This window comes from Physeter macrocephalus, chromosome 7, assembly GCF_002837175.3.
Source record: "Physeter macrocephalus isolate SW-GA chromosome 7, ASM283717v5, whole genome shotgun sequence".
In the NCBI taxonomy this organism is placed as follows: Eukaryota; Metazoa; Chordata; class Mammalia; order Artiodactyla; family Physeteridae; genus Physeter; species Physeter macrocephalus.
In genome coordinates, this window is record NC_041220.1 from 79,286,975 (window position 1) to 79,298,828 (window position 11,854).

The window sequence follows — 11,854 nt, forward strand, 5'->3', positions numbered from 1 at the left end:
GGTGGAGTTTATTGTTTTCCTTCTGGTTTGGTCGATTCCTCATATTCTTGCTTCTATTTTCTATCTGCCTTTTGGTTTTGTTTTTCCAATTGAGACATCCTCTATTACAGGGATCCCCAAGCCCCAGGCCACGGACCGGTACCGGTCTGTGGCCTGTTAGGAACCGGGCCACACAGCAGGAGGTGAGTGGCGGGCAAGCGAGGTAAGTTTCATCTGTATTTACAGCCACTCCCCATCGTTTGCATTACCGCCTGAGCTCCTCCTCCTGTCAGATCAGCAGCAGCATTAGATTCTCATAGAAGCGTGAACCCTACTGTGAACTGCGCTTGCGAGGGATCTAGACTGCACGCTCCTTATGAGAATGTAATGCCTGGTGATCTGAGGTCGAGCTGAGGCGGTGATGCTAGCACTGGGGAGTGGCTGCAAATGCAGATTATTGTTAGCAGAGAGGTTTGACTGCACAGGGAGCATAATAAATCAGTTGCTTGCAGACTCATATCAAAACATATCGGCGAGTGGCAATTGACAATTAAGCTGCATCTTACGGAGTAGACTGGACATAAGCAACACACATCGGGTGTCACTGTCTCCCATCACCCCCAGATGGGACCATCTAGTTGCAGGAAAACAAGCTCAGGGCTCCCACTGATTCTGCATTATGGGGAGTTGTATAATTATTTCATTACATGTTACAATGTAATAATAATAGAAATAGAGCTCACAATAAATGCAATGCGCTTGAATCATCCTGAAACCACCCCCCAACACCCGGTGGAAAAACTGTCTTCAATGAAACCAGTCCCTGGTGCCTAAAAGGTTGGGGACCGCTGCTCTATTACATTTCTATTCATTCATTCATTTAACAAGTGCTTACTGATGACTGACCTACTATATTCTTCTATGTCCCAGGCAATGTTCGGATAACTGGAGATAAAGTAGTAAGATAATCCCAATCCTCATGTTGAACAAAATTGAAAAGTGGGTTAATAGTAAGTGCCATAAAGTACCATAAAGAAAAATTAAGCAGGCAGGAGGAGACATGAATGGTAGTAAAAGCTGTTTTAGTTAGGATGGTCAGGAAAGGCCTGACATTAGAACAGCAACATAAATGATTAAGCAAGACATGTGAGGATCTGGGGGAAAAGCATTCCAAGCAGAGAGAACAGGCTATACAAAAGACCTGAGGTTGCAAGAAGCCTGGTGTGTTTGACAAATACCAAGAGGCTAGTACATCTAGTATGGAATGAGCAAGGGAGAGAAAGGGATAAGGTTGCAGGAATAGTCAGGAGCAGAGGGGGCGGTAATGTCACACAGAGTCATATTATGGACATGGTAAGGAACATGGTTGTTTTTTTGTTTTTTTTTTGCGGTACGCGGGCCTCAGGAAAACAAGCTCAGGGCTCCCACTGATTCTGCATTATGGGGAGTTGTATAATTATTTCATTACATGTTACAATGTAATAATAATAGAAATAGAGCTCACAATAAATGCAATGCGCTTGAATCATCCTGAAACCACCCCCCAACACCCGGTGGAAAAACTGTCTTCAATGAAACCAGTCCCTGGTGCCTAAAAGGTTGGGGACCGCTGCTCTATTACATTTCTATTCATTCATTCATTTAACAAGTGCTTACTGATGACTGACCTACTATATTCTTCTATGTCCCAGGCAATGTTCGGATAACTGGAGATAAAGTAGTAAGATAATCCCAATCCTCATGTTGAACAAAATTGAAAAGTGGGTTAATAGTAAGTGCCATAAAGTACCATAAAGAAAAATTAAGCAGGCAGGAGGAGACATGAATGGTAGTAAAAGCTGTTTTAGTTAGGATGGTCAGGAAAGGCCTGACATTAGAACAGCAACATAAATGATTAAGCAAGACATGTGAGGATCTGGGGGAAAAGCATTCCAAGCAGAGAGAACAGGCTATACAAAAGACCTGAGGTTGCAAGAAGCCTGGTGTGTTTGACAAATACCAAGAGGCTAGTACATCTAGTATGGAATGAGCAAGGGAGAGAAAGGGATAAGGTTGCAGGAATAGTCAGGAGCAGAGGGGGCGGTAATGTCACACAGAGTCATATTATGGACATGGTAAGGAACATGGTTGTTTTTTTGTTTTTTTTTTGCGGTACGCGGGCCTCTCACTGTTGTGGCCTCTCCCGTTGCAGAGCACAGGCTCCGGACGCGCAGGCTCAGCGGCCATGGCTCACGGGCCCAGCCGCTCCGCGGCATGTGGGATCTTCCCAGACCAAGGCACGAACCCGTGTCCCCTGCATCGGCAGGTGGACTCTCAACCACTGCGCCAACAGGGAAGCCCCAGGAACATGGATTTTATTCTAAATCAAGCCATTCTGAGCAGGTAAGTGCTACTTTAAAAAATAACAATCTGGCTGCTGTGTAGTAGATGGACTGTAGGAGCTCAAGAGTGGAAGTAGGGAAACCTACAAGTTTCATAGTCGAAGCAAATGTGATAGTGGCTTGGTTAGGAAAGTAGCAGACAGCAGTAAGTGGAAATTAGAGCCAGAATATATTTAAAGGTTGAGCTAATAAGAGCTGCTAATGAACACGGGCCATTAGGCAGAGAAAGGAATGAAGGATGATTTGGGAGGTTTTTGCTTGAGCAACTGGATAAATGATGTACCATTCAACCACCTAAGGAAAGATGAAGGAAGCAGCAGATTTGGGTGGTAATGGAGAGGAAAGAGGATTGTGGTTTGTTTGGTTTTTGTTTTGTTTTTTTTTTTGTTTTTTTTTTTTTTTTTTGGCCACACCGCACAGCTTGCGTGATCTTAAGTTCCCTGACCAGGGATAGAACCCAGGCCCCTGCAGTGGAAGTGTGGAGTCCTCACCACTGGGCCACCAGGGAATTCCCAGGATTCTGTTTTCAAACCTAAGTCTGAACTGTCCCACATAACAGTTAAAAGAACAAAGGAGAGTTGCACGCATGAGTTCAATTCCTAGACTGGATGGGGTAAGAGCCTGTAAAGGCTTCCTTTTTCTCTTTAAGAAGGAGACATACAGTAAGTCTGCTACATATGAACGAGTTCTGCTCCAAGAGCACGTTGATAAGTCCAATTTGTTCCTAAGTCCAACAAAGTTAGATGAGGTACCCAACTAACACAATCAGCTATATAGTACTGTACAGTAACAGGTTTAAAAATACTTTTCACACAAATAATACATAAAAAAACAAACACAAAAAACTAAGAAAACATTTTTAATATTACAGTACAGTACCTTGAAAAGTACAGTAGTACCAGCTACATCACTGCTGCTTTTATGCCTCCTTCCAGACATCCTGGGCTTGAAATAAAGATACTGTATTACTGTACTCTATACAGTACTGTAAAGTACACAAAAACACAACCACTTGCAGAGGATGCACGCACGTGACAAAGTACGCCAGACACGTGAACTAACTTTATAAGACTGGACATGTGAATGAATGCATGTTCACATCTTTGAAAATTAGCAACTTGAAGGTTTGTATGTAGGGGACTTGCTGTAATACCCAGTTTGTACATTAAAGTAAAAAAAGAGAAATTAACAATGCAGGAGAAAGATGGTAGTACAGTCCTTAATTAGATAATAGGGAAGACAGAGTATGTAACGCCAAATGCAGGTAGGAAGATAAATTTGATAATGAAAAGATTTAGTGCTCCTGGCTTGTCTCTCTCAGTATAAAAAATTAGTTCATTAGTTGTGAGGAATTAGAAGCTGTTGGAGATTTGAGGCAAGTAAGCTGTGCAACAGTCACCTCAGAGAGTGGAAGACAAATAATCAGAGATATAAGATTTTAGCTAGGTGCTAAAGGCCCACTTCAGAATAGTGGTTATCAGTTCACAGTAACAGCACAACTGTTTTTCTCCAGGTAAAAACAGCTATGCAGGTATATAGAGGAGCTGACTACGCAGAGATGAAATATTGCAAGGAAGGTCAAGAAGCAAACGATAAGGGGATGATTATAGTGATGGCCCATGGAATCTAAACTGGGTGAAGAAGAAAGTGAGTAACAGTGAGTGTATCTGTCTCACCTTTAGGAATGTGGGGTGTGGGATTAAACATAGTTACTGAACGGACTTCCCAGGCCGTCCAGTGGTTAAGACTCCTCACTTCCACTGCTGGGGGCACAGGTTCAATCCCTGGTGGGGGAACTAGGATCTCAGATGTGCGCGGCACAGCCAAAAAATTTTTAAAAGTTACTGAAGATTTTAAATCAACCAGATAAATTATCACTTCAGATGGAAATGGTCTCAACACACCAATTAAAAGACATAAGATTGTCAGAGTGGATTAAAAAGCAAGATCCAACTATATATATGCTAGTGATAAGAAATCTACTTTAAAGACACAGATATATTAAAAGGAAAAGGATGGAGAAAGATGTATCATGCAAACACTACCTGCTGGAGTGTTTATATTAATTTCAGATAAAGCAGACTTCAAAACTAGGAATTGTATCAGAGATAAAGAGGGACCCTGGAAAATAACAGATGTCAATTCCTCAAGACAGAACAACACTAAATGTGTATGCATCTAAAACAAGTGAACTTCAAAACACACAAGGCAAAAATAAATGATATGAAAAGAAAAATATATAAATCCATCAATATAGTTGGAGACTTCAAAACTCCTCTCAGTAACTGATAGTACAAGTAGGCAGGAAATTAATAAGGACATAGATGACCTGAGCAACACTTTCAACCACCTTGATTAACTGACATTCAGAATATTCCACTCAACCATGTCAGGTTATACTTCTTTCCAAGTATGCATGTAACACTCACCAAAACAGACCATATGTTCCATGCCATAGAGCAAATCTTAATAAACTTAAAATAATAAAAATCTGAAAAAATATATTATTGGATCCTAATAAAATTAAATTAGAAATAAATAACAGAAATATCTGGGAAACCACCAAATATCTGGAATTAAACAATATACTATCATCTAAGTAGCCCTTGGATCAAAGAGGAAGTCTCAAAAGAATTTAAAAAATAATTTAATCTGAAAAAAATGAAAATATAACAGTAAAATCTGTGAGATGCATCTAAAGCAGTGCTTTGTATTTTTTCTAATATAAGCATTAAGCACTTATATTAGAAAGCTCTAAAGTCAGGAACTTAAGATTCTACGTTAAGAAAAAAGAGCAGGGACTTCCCTGGTGCCGCAGTGGTTAAGAATCCACCTGACAAAGCAGGGGACACAGGCACCCTGGTTCGGGAAGGTCCCACAAGCCAAGAAGCAACTAAGCCCGTGTGCCCCAACTACTGAGCCTGCACTCTAGAGCCCGCGAACCACAACTACTGAGCCCATGAGCTGCAACTACTGAAGCCCGCGCACCTAGAGCCCATGCTCTGCAATGAGAAGCCCGTGCACTGCAACGAGAAGCCCGTGCACTGCAACAAAGAGTAGCCCCCACTCGCCTCAACTACAGAAAGCCCGTGCGCAGCAATGAAGACCCAATGCAGCCAAAAAAAAAAAAAAAAACCAAGAAACAAAAAAAAAAAGAAAATGGAAGAGGAGGAAACCCTCCCAACTCATTTTATGAGGCCACCATTAGCAAAAACCAAAGGTAACAAGAAAACTAAAAACCAATATCCCTTATGATCATAGGTGCAAAAATTCTCAACAAAATATTAGCAAACTGAATCCAGCATCATATAAAAAGGATAATATATCATGACCAAGTGGGGTTCATTCCAAGAATGCAAAGCTGGTTCAACATTTGAAAATTAATCACCATTTAAACAGACTAAGTAAGAAAAGCCTCATGATTATCTCAATAAATGTAAAAAAAGCATGACAAAAATCAGCATCCATTAAGCTTATAAATAGAAGGAAATTTCTCTAACTTAATAAAGAACATCTATAAAAAGCCTACAGCTAACATAATTAATAAGACAGGTTGAAAATGAAGTAAAACTGCCTCTATTCACAGATTACATGATTGTCAACATAAAAAAGTATAGCTACCAACTGAGGAGACTCTGAGGGCAACACTGGGCTCAGGGAGTAGTCAAGCTTCAATTTTGTTTATGACAATTCTAAAAACTAGGGCACAGTGGAAGGAGGTGGAGAAATGGTCAGTTAGTAAGACTCAGTCAGATTAGGAATTAGTTTCTTACGGTTAAAACTCTATGTTTTAGGTCAAATAACCTTTGAGTCTTGAACTGGATGAATTAGGTAAACCAGATAAAAAGCATGATGTGATTAGTCTTGAAAAAGCTCTAGAAGTTGTATAGTTAGTTATGATTATAGCTTCCTTCTTAGGATGGGTTCCTCAGGCAGTTTGTGGTGATAAAGTGTGTGACAGATCATGGAGGTCTCATAAGGAATGCTTTGGGTCTCCCTTAAATCCTTTCAGGACAGAAATAAATCTGAAAGAGAATCAATTTTTTAAAGTTTATTTATTTATTTATGGCTGCGTTGGGTCCTTCTTGCTGTGCACGGGCTTTCTCTAGTTGCAGCAAGCAGTGGCTACTTTTCATTGCAGTGTGTGGGCTTCTCACTGCTGTGGCTTCTCTTGTTGCAGAGCATGGGCTCCAGGCATGCGGGCTTCAGTAGTTGTGGCACGTGGGCTCAGTAGTTGTAGCTTGCGGGCTCTAGAGTGCAGGCTCAGTAGTTCTGGTGCACAGGCTTAGTTGCTCCACGGCATATGGGATCTTCCCCGACCAGAGCTCAAACTGCTGTCCCCTGCGTCAGCAGGCAGATTCTTAACCACTGCGCCACCAGGGAAGTCTGAGAATCAACTTTTTAACTTCATGATCATTTTAAATTTATAAACTTTTTTTTTTTTTTTTTTTTTTTGCAGTACGCGGGCCTCTCACTGTTGTGGCCTCTCCCGTTGCGGAGCACAGGCTCCGGACGCGCAGGCTCAGCGGCCATGGCTCACGGGCCCAGCCGCTCCGCAGCATGTGGGATCTTCTTGGACCGGTGCACAAACCTGTGTCCCCTGCATCGGCAGGTGGACTCTCAACCACTGTGCCACCAGGGAAGCCCGAGGTTCTTATTTCTTAAAGATCCTTTCTTCTCGTTAGTGTTGTATGGTTGCAAAGAATTCTTCAACGTCAATTAAGAATAACTAGACTTTTAACTACTCTTCTGTTCCCTACATTGTTTCCTCCAGTTGTTTTTTTTTTTTCATCTTGGTTTCTTTCATGTTGAATGCATTTCTCAAATTTTTTATCTTAGTTTTTTGCATATGGTTAAGGGTGAGGCACTAAGAGTACTGTGACTATTGTTTATTGGCTACCATCAGATCATCTATCAGTTCCTTTCTTTCATTTTATTAATCTTACCCCAAACTATTTCATCCTTCTAGTCCTCTATGTACTGAAATGGCTGCTCAACGCTGCTGCACAGCTGGCATTCTGGATTTCTCTTCATTTATCCCAGAAATAACAAGCTCTGGTTTGTATCTCATCTTTCTTTTGCATGGCTTACTCCTCCATTTTGGTGGAGTAGGTCATTCAAGTACTTACCAAGAAAGGGACAATGCGAAGACAAAAAAATTCTTTTGACACTTGGAATATATGAAAGTATCTTTATTCTACACTGGTACCTCAGCTGGGAATAGAACTCTGTTAGAAATAATTTTCACTCAAAACTTAGAAGTCATTGCTTCCCATATCACTACTGAGAAACTTGACACCATTCTTATTCCCACTTCATTTTAGGGGCCCACTCTCCATATTCCAATCTCGTTTTTTAGACTTTCTCATTTCTCCTAATGTTCTAAAACAAAATATGCCTTATTATGGGTCTTTTCCCATTCATTGCATTCATTGTGCTGAGTGCTTTCAAAGTGAAGTGTCAAGTATCCTTGATTATTTTCTTGATCCTTTGCTTTATTCCATTTCCTTTAAGAAACTCCTAATAGTTAGATGTTGGACAATCTGGAGTTGACCTCTTAAAAAAAAATCCGTATTTTTGGATTTTTTAATCTTTCTTATACTCCTTAAACTTCAAATGTTTTAACTAATTTTTAATTTGAGCTATATTTCATTTATAAAATCTATTCTTTAAAGCATTCTGTACTTTCTTCATAGATACAATTTCTTACCTTTGAAAACATTCATTTTCAGGTTTTCTTCCTTCTGTTATCAATCTTGTTTTGGTCTTGGTTATTAGTGCTGGATTAATCTTCAAAAATCATGTGAGTTTTGAGTTTGTTCATACTTTGAAATTCACTTGGTGGGGACTCAACTTTCTCACTGGAAAATCTTCAAATGTCCGAATCCCTTTCGAGGTATTTTTCTAGGACCACTGAGTTTCTACAGAAAAGGATCCTCCCTCCTTTTCCCTTGAGACTTATCACCATTCTAGAAACTAGGAATATGCCATCCAGTACACAGAATTTTAACTTATCTTCATTTTCAATCTGTGACTGGTATCTCTCAGTCTGAAGACTTGTTTCAAATTCATAAGGCAGCAATTCTCATTCCATGGTAAGAGGACAGTAGTAAACTACCTACCTACCTAACTGGGTAGAAAGGAACAGACTTTCAATCAACCCTACTTCCAGCTCAAAATCTCACCCTTATATTCAGCAGTGTCTTTTTTCTCCTAGTTCTACGTTATTCTGAGTCTTAAGGAGTAAATCAGCTTGCTTCTAAATAAGCATTCCTTCCACAGTCAAATTTTTAGCTTTGAACTTCCTCTACACCAAATCAGTTTCTACTCTTCAGTCTGCTTTCCATCTTCCATTCTGTGGCGCTAAAGATTTATACCTTTAGAAATATGTCATTTCAGTGGAGTTTTAGGAGGCAGCTAGTATTAAAGCATTAGTGGTATCCATTATGTTAAAGTCCAGGCAGCATAATTTGTAATACAGAAAAATAGGAAACCATCCACACATCTAATAGGGTAATTGATATGTAAAATATGGTAGCCCTACTCAAAGACCTATTTATAGCTATTTAAAATATTCATGTGAAGAATTTTTAATTTTTTGGTTGTTTATTTAATTTTGGCTGCGCTGCGTGGCTTGCAGGATCTTAGTTCCCTGACCAGGGACTGAACTCAGGCCCCAGCAGTGAAAGCACCAAGTCCTAACCACTGGACTGCCAGGGAATTCCCAAGAGTTTTTAAAGAACTGTGATTATCAGTTTTAAAAAGTCTAATATTGACAATTATATACTATTAACTTAATTGTGTAAAAACAGCACAGCAAGGAGAGAATACTCCAAAATACTTAAGTAAACTCTAGGATGTAGAGTTAAAAGTTTTTTGAGCCTAAGTTTCCGGAAATTAGCACATTTTTACCACTAAAACTGCTTTTAAAAATAAAAGTAAAGCAAGAGATACAGTGGATAGAAAACCCAAGTTCTCAGTCTGACAATGTCTTGTTATCTCTGGGCAAGTCAGGGCCTCATTTTTTTGTATCTGTAATTTGGAAGGGCTGTCGGATTTTCCGAACAAATTTAGTATTATGATGAAGGCCAGGCCCAAACTTTGAGAGTTAGTTAACAAATAAAGAAAAGATGCAGACTATTCAGGAGGCAGCATTTTGTAAATGTGATAAGAAGTGGAGTAGGAAAAGGAAATAAAACCATGAATAGTTTAATGAAAAGAGATATGGAGGAAAGAATGGCTAAACAGTACCAAAAAAAAAAAAAAAAAAAAAAAACTAAGACCTGTAGAAAGTAATAAACAGTATAAAGAGGTATCCTTGAGAAGAGAAGAAGCTGACTCAAAGGCCCAGAGAAGAGAAGAAGCTGACTCAAAGGCCCAGAGAAGAGAATATCAATCTACTGAATCGAGTTGAAAGGGCTGGGGCTAGAATGTAGGACTGGCAACTTGAACAAATTAAAAGGATTACCATTTAGGGCCAAGGTCTTTGACTACACTCCCTACATGCATGTCGTCCCACACAGGCACTCTTTTCCCCTCCTACCCTCCCTTCCAAGGGAGGGAAGGTGTGATCAAGGTTCACAACCTTGATCTTTTACTGCATCTTGCCTTTTTTCTTCCTTTCATAATCTCTCCCTATCTCTTCATCTTTTAATTACTACCCCAATCTAGGTATCACAGTCTCCTTCTTTCAGTTTACTTTTGAATCTTACCTCTACCTCAGTTCCAACGCAATTTGTTTCAGTGAGTAAATGCCCCTTACCTGTACATGCCCTGTGGCCAAAGTCACACTACTTTCTCAATGCTTTTGTGTATGCAACAGCCCTCCCTCAACCTAAATTCCATTACTAAGTGAAGATAAAGGTTAGGGATAAAAATAGGGAGTGAAGAGATACTAGGTATAATTGATGGAAGAGAAATGTAATTAATTTACTGTTACAAACAAAGCCCAGAGTTACTTAAAGAGGAATAAGCATATTGCTTAATGACCTGGAGATAACTCAAAAACAAAAATCAGAGATATTCAGAAGCTACTGTCTCTATGGATTAGTAGTAGAGGTAGGAAGAGGATCACACATTTTCCACTGTGGACTCTTTGCCACTACTAATTTTTAAAAATACACGTTTATGGGACTTCCCTGGTGGCACAGTGGTTAAGAAACCACCTGCCAAAGCAGGGGACACGGGTTTGAGCCCTGGTCCAGGAGGATCCCACATGCCGCGGGGTAACTAAACCCATGTACCACAATTACTGAGCATACGCTCTAGAGCCAGAGCGCCACAACTACTGAAGCCTGCGTGTCTAGAGCCCATGCTCTGCAACGAGAAGCGACCACAATGAGAAGCCCACACACCGCAACGAAGAGTAACCCCCACTGGCCGCAACTAAAGAAAGCCCGCGCGCAGCAAAGAAGACCCAATGCAACCAAAAATAAATAAATAAATTTTAAAAATACACATTTATTATTTGCAAAAATAATTTTTTTAATGAAGAAAATCAACCATGCTAATAATCACCTCAGCAGACTATTATCCTGAATTTGTTTCCTTATTAAAATTTTGCCTTTGTTTTACCTCCAGGTCATGACATCTTAAGGTTAACTAACCGAAGATGAACTACCTCTTCTCCTCATATACACAGAAGTATGACATTATGCAGTTAAGAACTAAAGTATCTGTAATGAAATACAATGATTTTTAGGGCCAATTAGATTTTGCAGTTTAAAAGATCTTTTTCTATGGGTTGCACAAACCAAGAACAATGCTATTTATTTATTCTTCCAAATATCAGAAAAAAAGTGTGTCTGGTGCATGTAAAGCAACTTCAGTAGAAGTCATGAAACCCTACCGTTGAACTTAGTTCATCAAAACATTCTATTCAATTCATACCATGAGGACTGGTTTGGATATACTTCCCTTGGAATGAAGACCTCACTCTCACCTGAACTGGTTTTCCTTTTCATGCTTGCAAAGGATCCCTCCACATTTCCTATTTTTAAGGAAAACAAGAATAGCATTTTAGGTCTCAAAAAGCTACCAAGTTTAAGTAGGCACATATAAATAACAATATTAAGGGATTGTCCCCCCAAATAACCTGTGACTCTAGGTATCCAACTTATTTTAATTGATCTATTTTAAAAAAGGAGACTGGAAGTCTCCTTTTCCTTAAAGTTCTGTAATTTTATGAATATGGTTAGGAGATACCACTGGAACGTCATTAATCCTGTTCCTCAGTATTACTTAGGACAGGAGGACATTCATCTATCAATATAATACAAATAATAATGAATGCATATAGCAAAGGAATACATATTTTTCACATACTAAAAATGAAGAGCTGAGGAATACAGTAACTAGAGAGCTGAATGTTACCTGTGTAGGAGGTAAGTCACTATTTGTTGCTCTTAAATAAAAATTAGGTATATTCTGTACATGTAGCTAAGCTCTTACACTGTAAGGGAGAAACAAAGTACTACGTATATTAACTAAGTATG

At 39.4% G+C, this 11,854-nt stretch overlaps 1 long non-coding RNA gene across 1 annotated transcript in view; it reads right to left on the reverse strand.

Moving 5' to 3' along the window:
- LOC114486593 (uncharacterized) overlaps window positions 1-11,574 on the reverse strand; it is a 67,615-nt gene extending 56,041 nt beyond the window's left edge. The window contains exon 1 of the long non-coding RNA XR_003680597.2: window positions 11,302-11,574. This is a non-coding gene — a long non-coding RNA (uncharacterized lncRNA). The remainder of the gene's footprint in view (window positions 1-11,301) is intronic.
- Window positions 11,575-11,854: the final 280 nt, after the last annotated feature.